This window comes from Pseudophryne corroboree, chromosome 6, assembly GCF_028390025.1.
Source record: "Pseudophryne corroboree isolate aPseCor3 chromosome 6, aPseCor3.hap2, whole genome shotgun sequence".
NCBI lineage: Eukaryota > Metazoa > Chordata > Amphibia > Anura > Myobatrachidae > Pseudophryne > Pseudophryne corroboree.
Window position 1 is genome coordinate 227,733,873 of NC_086449.1, and position 9,656 is coordinate 227,743,528.

The 9,656-nt window shown below is 41.1% G+C and overlaps 1 pseudogene; it reads left to right on the plus strand.

Annotated features, from left to right (window-relative positions):
- Positions 1 to 8,202: 8,202 nt before the first annotated feature.
- On the plus strand, positions 8,203 to 8,321 carry LOC134937723 (5S ribosomal RNA; annotated as a pseudogene).
- The last annotated feature ends 1,335 nt before the right edge of the window (positions 8,322 to 9,656 follow it).

Below are 9,656 nucleotides of genomic sequence, written 5' to 3' on the forward strand. Positions count from 1 at the left end.
CTGAGTATTGTTTCTCAACACTCTTACAAATTGGGACACTGGGAGACCGTCTACAAGTGGTTTGGGGTGATGACTAGTCTCAAACAACAAAGAATTTCTATCTGTGCTCTTTCTGTACAGTGTGGTTCCCAAACCCCCTTCTGTTTTAAAGATAGAAATGTCCAAAAATTCAATTCTATCTTCCTATGAATTGCTGTGAATTGAATCGGACCATTCAATGAATTTAATTCGGACATGAAATAGAGGTTTTGGCCACACCACAGAATCCAAATATCATCGATGAAACGAAAATACTGAAGAATGCTAGGACCGTATTTGGGATATATATGCTCCTCTTAAAAGTTCGTCATGAATATATTAGCATAAGCAGGAGCTAAATTTGATCCCATTGTGGTCCCAGCATTCTGCACATAATAGGTGCTGCCATATTGAAAGTGGTTATTCTCGAGTACACATAAAATCAAATCACAAACATATTCGATCTGAGGACCATCAAAATTCTCTTGAATCAAAGTCTTTCTTACTGCTTCAACCCCCAATAATTGAGGGATGACAGTATATAACGATGCAACATCTAATGTTGCAAAACATACATGTTCAAAGGAATTCCTAAGATTTTTTAATTTTGAGAGAAGATGTGGAGTATCCCTGATATAGCTTCTACTTTTGGCCTCTATTGGTTGAATGAGATCTATATATTGAGCTATTGGTTGTAAAACCGATTTCCTGGCCGACACTATTGGTTGCCCGGGTGGGGCAACAATAGACTTATGTTTCTTCAGTATGCTATAAAAGATCAAACTAACCGGATCCTTTACCGTCAATAGTTCTACCAATTCCATCTCCAACCATACATGTTGAACCCCTATTTCCAATAATCTATCAACCTTGGATTTTATTTGTGTCATAGGGTTAGATGTTAACACCAAATATATATTTTGGTCAGCTAATTGTTGTCTGATTTCAGACTCATAGTAGTCATAGTCAAGAACCACTATGGCCCCACCCTTGTCTGCCATCCTTATTACCAAGTCATCATTATTTTGTAATGATGTAAGGGCCTGTCTTTGATCAATCGTTAAATTGTATCTATAATGACGGTTTTTATTTGTTTCCACATAGCCCCTCTCCACCATACATAAAAAGGTTTGTATGCTAGCATTACTGGACTGGGTGTCAAATGTACTAGGGTTTCCCCTTAGTGGTCCATATCTATGTGTCATTTCTTGCTTTGCATCTTTAAAAAAATTCCTTCAATCTTAATTTCCTTCCCAATTTATATAAATCCACTTGTGTCAAATGAATTACTCCTAAAAGTGGGGACAAATGTAAATCCCAATGCCAGTACTGAGAGTTCTGTCTGCGTCAGTGGGTGTTTGGAAAGATTAAAATCATTATTATTTAACACCTCCTTCTTCCCATTCTTCCTCCCCCTCCTCGTGTGCGGCTTCTTTTTTCTCTATATCTGTTATTTCCATTGGGTCCGTACTGACCCCTAAAAAAATTCCCAGATCCGCTGGGTGGGAGTCTATCAGATTATTCAGCTTCCAATGAGGAATAGGAAGAATCTATGGAATAAGGTTGTCTGTGTCTAAAGTTTCTCTGACATAATTTTGGAAACTTTATACCTTCTCCACTTAACCAAAGATACACACTATGATATTTGTAGTCATTCAATACCACATCTAGATTATTCCTTTTGAAGGCAACCAAATCCTTTCTATAACGTTCTATATTTGTAGTTAATTTATCCAACCAACCACTTTTCATTCATATCTTCCACCAATTTTGGTTGGAATAGGGTCTTAAACTCTCCTAATTCACCCCTAGTTTTCTTAAGGTCATTACCTACTTCCTCAATCACCAGGAGTATCATGTCCATTGAACATTTATTCAAAACACTGCACAATTTACTGCAGAATGCAGGATTTGTACTTCCAATCGTTGATATGTTCTGGATCCTGAAACCCCTGGGGATTTTTTTTGTCTGTAATAGTCGAAGAGAAATTGTCTATGTAGGACCAAGTCAATCTCCTTCTTAGATAATCTTAACAATCTGTGGTAAAGGTCAAGTGTGGTCTCAGCCGGTAATTCCCCAAACTCCTCCTGTGCAAACAGCACTTTCTCTGCATCATCATCTGTCAAATTTAGTTGAATATTTTCAGCTTACACTAATAACGTTTCATCCAAAAACCTATTCCCAATTTGTGTCATTTTTAACCATCAATTGTTCAAACGAATATATATAATATATGACTCACCTACTAACACCTCAATGTAATTTAACTGAATACACTTCTTTAAAGGTAATAGGACAACTCTTACATCCAATAATCAGAAATATAATTAAAAACATCTCCTATATACGTGTAATACCGTTGGTATCATCGCTCATGTGCCTTCAAAGTAGAGATGAGCGTGATCGGTTCTCTGAGAACCGAATCCCCCCCGAACTTCACTACCCTAGCCCGGATTCGAGTCAGGCTCGAGTTTTCCTGCCTGACTCATAAACCATAACGAGGCAAAACTTCATCATCCCGCTTTTGGATTCTTGCGGGGTTTGGATTCCATATAAGGAGACGCGCGTCGCCAACATTTTCACTCTGGCATTGGAGAGTGTAGAGAGAGGACGTGTCTCCATCCCCAGTGTCCTGCATCAGTTCAGAGGTAGTGTCTTGTGCTGCATCAGTTCAGTCACAGTGGTGGTGTCCTCTGATGCTATATGTCCAGTGCGGCTGTATAAGTCCAGTCCAGTGGTGCTGTGTTGTGCTGCATCAGTCCAGTGGTGGTGTCTTGTGCTGCATCAGTCCAGTCACAGTGGTGGTGTTCTCTGCTGCCATATGTCCAGTGCTGCTGTATAAGTCCAGTCCAGTGGTGCTGTGTTCTGCTACATCAGTTCAGTGGTGGTGCATTGTGCTGCATCAGTTCAGTCACACTGATGGTGTCCTCTGCTGTCATATGCCAGTGCTGCTGTATAAATCCAGTCCATTGCAGTGGTGCTGTGTTTTCCTGCATCAGTACAGTAGTAGTGTCTTGTGCTGCATCAGTCCAGTCACAGTGGTGGTGTCCTCTGCTGACATATGTCCAGATCTGCTGTATAACTCCAGTTCATTGCAGTTGTACTGTTTTATCCTGCATCAATCCAGTGGTGGTGTCCCTGTGCTGCCGTATATGTCCAGTGGTACTGCCGTATATGTCCAGTGATACTGCTGTATATGTCCAGTGATACTGCCGTATATGTCCAGCGGTACTGCCGTATAAATCCAGTGATACTGCTGTATATGTCCAGTAGTACTGCCACATAATTCCAGTGGTACTGGTGTATAATTCCAGTCCAGTGATACTGCCGTATATGTCCAGTGATACTGCCGTATATGTCCAGTGGTACCGCCGTATAATTCCAGTGGTACTGCCGTATAATTCCAGTGATACTGCCGTATAATTCCATTTGTACTGGCATATAATTCCAGCAGTACTGGCGTATAAATCCAGTCCAGTGATACTGCCATATATGTCCAGTGGTACTGCCGTATAATTCCAGTGGTACTGTCATATAATTCCAGTGGTACTGCCGTATAATTCCAGTGGTACTGGCATATAATTCCAGCGGTACTGGCGTATAAATCCAGTCCAGTGATACTGCCATATATGTCCAGTGGTACTGCCATATAATTCCAGTGATATTGCTGTATATGTCCAGTGGTCATGCCGTATAAATCCAGTGGTACTGCTGTATAAATCCAGTCCAGTGATACTGCCGTATATGTCCAGTGGTACTGCCGTATAAACCCAGTGATACTGCCGTATATGTCCCGTGGTACTGCCTTATATGTCCAGTGGTACTGCCGTATATGTCCAGTCCAGTGATACTGCCGTATATGTCCAGTGGTACTGCCGTATAATTCCAGTGGTACTGCCGTATAAGTCCAGTGGTACTGGCGTATAAGTCCAGTGGTACTGGCGTATAAATCCAGTGGTACTGGCGTATAAATCCAGTCCAGTGATACTGCCGTATATGTCCAGTGGTACTGCCATATAATTCCAGTGATACTGCCATATATGTCCAGTGGTACTGCCGTATATGTCCAGTGGTACTAGCGTATAAATCCAGTCCAGTGATACTGCCATATATGTCCAGCGGTACTGCTGAATAAATCCAGCGATACTGCTGTATATGTCCAGTGATACTGCTGGATATATCCACTGGTACTGCCATATAAATCCAGTGGTACTGGCGCCTAAATCCAGTCCAGTAATACTGCCTTATATGTCCAATGGTACTGCTGTATAAATCCAGTGATACTGCCATATATATCCAGTGGCACTGCTGTATAAATCCAGTGGTACTGGTGTATAAATCCAGTCCAGTGATACTGCTGTATATGTCCAGTGATACTGCTGTATAAATCCAGTGATACTGCCGTATATGTCAGTGTACTGCCGTATAAATCCAGTGATACTGCCGTATAAATGCAGTCTACTGGTACTGCCATATAATTATAGTGATACTGCCGTATAATTCCAGTGATAATGCCGTATATGTCCAGTGGTAATGCCATATAAATTCAGTGATACTGCCGTATAAATCCAGTGATACTGCCATATAAATTCAGTGATACTGCCGTATGATTCCAGTGGTACTGGCGTATTAGTCCAGTGGTACTGGCGTATAAATCCAGCCCAGTTATACTGCTGTATATGTCCAGTGGTGCTGCCATATAATTCCAGTGATACTGCCGTATATGTCCAGTGGTACTGCCGTATATGTCCAGTGGTACTAGCGTATAAATCCAGTCCAGTGATACTGCTGTATATGTCCAGTGATACTGCTATATATGTCCAGCGGTACTGCCATATAAATCCAGCGATACTGCTTTATATGTCCAGTGATACTGCCATATATGTCCAGCGGTACTGCCATATAAATCCAGTGGTACTTGCGCATAAATCCAGTCCAGTAATACTGCCTTATATGTACAGTGGTACTGCTGTATAAATCCAGTGGTACTGGTGTATAAATCAAGTCCAGGGATACTGCTGTATATGTTCAGTGGTACTGCCGTAAAAATCCAGTGATAATGCCATATATGTCAGTGTACTGGCATATAAATCCAGTGATACTGCCGTATAAATCCAGTTCAGTGGTACTGCCGTATAAGTCCAGTGGTACTGCCATTTAATTCCAGTGATACTGCAGTATAATTCCAGTGATACTGCCGTATAATTCCAGTGGTACTGGCGTAAAAGTCCAGTGACACTGCTGTATAAATCCAGTCCAGTAGTACTGCCGTATAAGTCCAGTGATACTGCTGTATAAGTCCAGTGGTACTGCCGTATAATTCCAGTGATACTGCCGTATAATTCCAGTGATACTGCCGTATAAATCCAGTCCAGTGGTGCTGCCATATAAGTTCAGTGGTGCTATCCTGTGCTGTATATTATTTACTCCAAATAAAGGGGTTATTAATATTTAATCTAAATCATTTTCACAGGGTTTGCCCTGGGTGGTGTAAAGGTCCGCTCTCCTGTACCGCATATTGTTATATAACTCCAGAAAAATAATGGAGAACAGAAATGTGGAGGATAAAATAGGGAAATATCAAGAACTACTTCCTCCTAGTGCTGAAGCTGCTGCCACTAGTCATGACATAGACGACAAAATGCCATCAACGTTGTATGCCAAGGCTGATGCCCAGTGTGATTGTAGAGGGCATGTAAAATCCAAAAAGCCAAAGTTCAGTAAAAGACCCCAAAAAATAAATTGAAATGGTCTGAGGAGAAACGTAAACTTGACAATATGTCATTTACGGCATGGAGTGGCAAGGAACGGCTAAGGCCCTGGTCTATGTTCATGACTAGTGGTTCAGCTTCACATGACGATGGAAGCCTTCATCCTCCCGCTAGAAAAATGATAAGAGTTCCCCCCCCCCTTTTTTTTTTTCACTGTAGCGCTTTTACACTTTGTAACACATGCTTTTACAATAGTGATTACCTTATGGGAGGTATGATTTCCCCCTAACTTGCACACACTATTTAGCCTAGATTATCACCTTCCCTCTCAAGGGACCCCTATTTGTATCTGATTTAATCACCCATTTATCACAATTTTTAATCACTTTTTCTTATTTTTTATTTTTTATTTTATTTATATATATTATATATAAAATATTATTTTTATTTTATATATTTATATATTTTTATATATTTTTTTTTCTTTTATCATTTTTACTTTATCCATTCCAAGCACTTCGATGATCCGTTGCACCTTGTTTTAATTTTAATTTACTTTATCTTTACACCTGCCCACCAATTCCAACGTGTTATGTTTCCAATCCATTAACTCATCTAACTAATGACTTTTATTTACCCACAATAACTCTACTTGTAACAATCTTGTTTTTCTATTTAATTATAAAGTATATACAAAACCTGGACATTGCCCACACTAACTTTTCTGGGCACTCACTCCCTGACAGTGCTGCCGCTCAATACTCCGCCTAAACTAGGGTGAGGGGCACTGTATTTACATCTGACATCCGACCTTTCTTCCCTCGGACGTCATTGTTAGAAATTCAAAACCCCACCCACAATACCCTGGCAACACACTGTCGATACAGGGGCGGAAGCTCGTATGCACACTTCCGCCCTCACAGTATATCTGAGGCCGTGTGTTGCCGCTCGTATTCCGGCAACGGTGTGACATCACCTAAGGGCGGAAGTTGTAAGCAGCACTTCCGCCCTCTCTTCACCCACACTTGCGGCCGTGTATTGCAGGCCGTATCACGGCATCAGTGACATCACCTGAGGACGGAAGTTGAAAGCATCACTTCCGCCCTCATTTTATCCATACGATGCCGCACAATCAGTCCCGCTGTCGGCCGCTGACCACAGGTAAATACGGGCAAGATAGTGTCCGCCCACCTATCAATCTACCTGCCCACCCCTCACCATATAGTAGCTGTCCCATTTCGCCACAACCAATAGGCTTGCTTACCTTGTTCCCGCCCTCAGCCACAGTCATTGGCCGTTAGCTAATGGAAGGGGCTTTAAATATCTGGTTAACTCAGCATACACCAGCTGCTCCATGGAAGTGAACAAGCCCGTGACCGGGTGAAACGCGTTTTCCCCTCTTTCCTGCGGGCCCCTCTCCTACCTGAAGACTGCATGGGTGATATTTGACATTTACCTGCATTAACTAACTGTTCTTTTGGCTCTAATCTAAAATATCACTAGCCTAAGTGAGACCCTGTTTTGCATATTGCCATTTGATTTCTCTAGGGGCATTATAACTAAGCTTAAAGTGATTTGCAATTATGATCTGTTCAATACCAGCTTTGATATTTCATCATTATACTGTTAGATGCAGGTAAAACTCCTCATTTAATGAATGCAGGTATCCTCAGGTATACACATACATAATTTTTTTGTGTGGTTCCGCAGTCAAATCTGTTTCAAATATCTCAAACTGTGTTTTTTTCATGGTTTCACTCTGGTACAACCCTTTTGAGTCCTGTGTATATCATGTTTTTCTGACAAATTGCATATGGTTCTTAAGACTGAAATCAGTATAACCAAATATGGTTTTGGATGTATGATCTATTGTTTTGAAAATTGACAAATTGCATATGGTTCTAAAGACTAAACTCATTATAACCAAATATATCCCTGGATGTATGACCTATTGTGCTGAAAATTGATTATTAGAGTTTTTACTATCATTGGCGCTCCACTGTATAATTTAAGGTACACAGTTAGGACCAGTAATGGTGTGTGATCTTGCACCAGGTCCTCCGCCGATACTGTGACCATACGCAGGGGGTACTCTAATATCTCATTTCCTCCTGCTCTAATATCTTTATTACCAATATCCTTAAAAATCTTTTCATCTATACGGCATGATTGGTTCTTGCTCAATATTGCAATATTCATCACAGTGTTTTTTATATCAATGCAATCTCTTCTCTTTCTCTCTCTTTCCCATTTTTTCAATCATTCCTTTTTTCCGTGAACTCTCATCCACGATTCTGGTGACCGTGTCCCCCAGGAGACACGTTTCTCCCGTCTAACGAGGACAGCAGATTCACGCTCTCAAGACCTATCATTTTCCCTTTTTTTCCCCCCATCCTTTTTCTCCGCTCCCTTCTCAGAAGGTAATCCATTTTCTGTTTCGGTGCACTCTCATTAGTGGCACAGGACAAATCTTCCTACGACCATACCCGTACGCTTACGCCCAATCTCGTCCGATCCTGGAAGCTAAACGGAGGTGGGCTAGGTCAGTACCTAGTTGGGCGACCGCTAGGGAATACCCAGTGCAGTAGGAAGGCTGCATTCCCTGTGAGATAACACTAACAGCAGGATCACCACTTTCACTTATTCTCATTACTTCACTGCGTCTAGATTTCACCTTTGTTCATCATATGCAATTTTCTCCAAGACGGACTCGAACCATCAGGGTTAGATCTCAGTTAGGGGGTGGTCCCTCGCTTGAAATCATCCCTATTCAGGGCTCCATTAATACAAACACAGTTTGTACAGATCTTTGGCAGACGGAAGCAGCATGGTATGTAGCTATCTTCCAATATGCATTTATCCAAGTATAAACAAGATCTGAACATTCCCAATTTTTTCTAGGGAATATTTGTCTCATGTTGGAATGCTAATATCCATTTATGTTAAATTTCATTACTGATTTTTGTTTTGTGCTGAGTTCCCATTTATTTTAAGAGTAGAAATAAAGAATTGACTATTTCTTATACACATCACTAATCATTAGACAACACGATACAACAAGAGTGCGCCCCAACAAGAGTCATACTTTTTCTTTCTTTGTTACATTTAGCCTTCTCTTTGACTCTGGGCGCACCGCCACATGGACAGATGGGAATAATGAATATTTAAATATTACTGTCCGATTTTTGGTTTAAGTATCATCATCTCATATACATCTAAATAGGCCGGTGCAGGACAAACCTCTCTTTTTTGAAACATATACTGCCGTATATAAATCCAGTCCAGTGGTACTGCCGTATAGGTCCAGTGGTACTGCCATTTAATTCCAGTGATACTGCAGTATAATTCCAGTGATACTGCCGTATAATTCCAGTGGTACTGGCATAAAAGTCCAGTGGCACTGCTGTATAAATCCAGTCCAGTAGTACTGCCGTATAAGTCCAGTGATACTGCTGTATAAGTCCAGTGGTACTGTCGTATAATTCCAGTGATACTGCCATATAATTCCAGTGGTACTGGCGTAAAAGTCCAGTGATACTGCTGTATAAATCCAGTCCAGTGGTACTGCTGTATAAGTCCAGTGGTACTGCTGTATAAGTCCAGTGGTACTGCCGTATAATTCCAGTGATACTGCCGTATAATTCCAGTGATACTGCCGTATAAATCCAGTCCAGTGGTGCTGTAATTTAAGTTCAGTGGTGCTATCCTGTGCTGTACATTATTTACTCCAAATAAAGGGGTTATTAATTTTTAATCCAAATAATTTTCACAGGGTTTGCCCTGGGTGGTGTAGAGGTCCGCTCTCCTGTACCGCATATTGTTATAGTACTCCAGAAAAATAATGGAGAACAGAAATGTGGAGGACAAAATAGGGAAATATCAAGAACCACTTCCTCCTAGTGCTGAAGCTGCTGACACTAGTCATG